Raw genomic sequence first — 820 nt, 5'->3', positions numbered from 1 at the left:
CCAAAGCTACTTAACAGACTTCCACTAAAAAGTTGGTAAACATCAAGAATACACCCACAGTGACTTTCAAAATGGGTCTTTTCTCTCGTACCCTGCTTGCGTTAATTTCGCTTCACCCACATCTGAAGGACAGTTGATATGATTCGTGACGGAAGACCTACAAAACGAATTCCATCGTGACAGTTGGTACCGCATCAGGCAACAGCTGCAGCCTCTGTGCTTTGTGCTTTAGCAAAGAACAGCGCACCTATATATATTTTGGCAAGGAAGATTTTGGAGTGAATTATTACTGAATGATAAATTGCCAGGTTCTATGTGTTCCAGCTTGTTGCAATATATGTGGTGTTTGCTACCCTTTGGCAGACCACTGGAAAATGTACTGGCCAGCGTTAGGTACGTATGTGTCTCACAAATATCTATCTAAAGTTTTGAAAATGGATATATAATCATGATATAGATTCAGAACAGGATGGCATAGAGTGAGAGATAGAGAAAATCAGTTATGGCCATAAAGAAAATATAAAAACAAAATATAATCCTCAAAAAAGCAAAAGGTGTGGCCATAACTGCACTTCAAAGTCGGCAAGTCTATGCTCGCAAGACACTGTCCAGCAACGCTGAAACCTCGGAGGTTTCTCGCAAGGACAGAGCTCGTCAACTTGCATAGCGATCTATCATCAAACAAGGAACAAATCTAAGTTCTATTTTGCTTGAACACGACAAGTGCTATTTGATAACCTTGGTCTGAGAATGAAATAATGAGGTTACCATGTCACAATTATCCTCTTGCAAGTAATTATCTTAATCAACTGAACACTGT

The 820-nt window shown here is 39.6% G+C and overlaps 1 protein-coding gene across 1 annotated transcript in view; it reads right to left on the bottom strand.

Moving 5' to 3' along the window:
• Positions 1-820, bottom strand: part of LOC119581709 (RCC1 and BTB domain-containing protein 1-like) — a gene marked incomplete in the record, with an annotated part of 27,771 nt that overhangs the window by 25,968 nt on the left and 983 nt on the right.

Source organism: Penaeus monodon, chromosome 15 (assembly GCF_015228065.2).
Source record: "Penaeus monodon isolate SGIC_2016 chromosome 15, NSTDA_Pmon_1, whole genome shotgun sequence".
NCBI lineage: Eukaryota > Metazoa > Arthropoda > Malacostraca > Decapoda > Penaeidae > Penaeus > Penaeus monodon.
The sequence above is the reverse complement of the archived record's forward strand: the minus strand, read 5'-3'. Positions and strand labels throughout refer to the sequence as shown.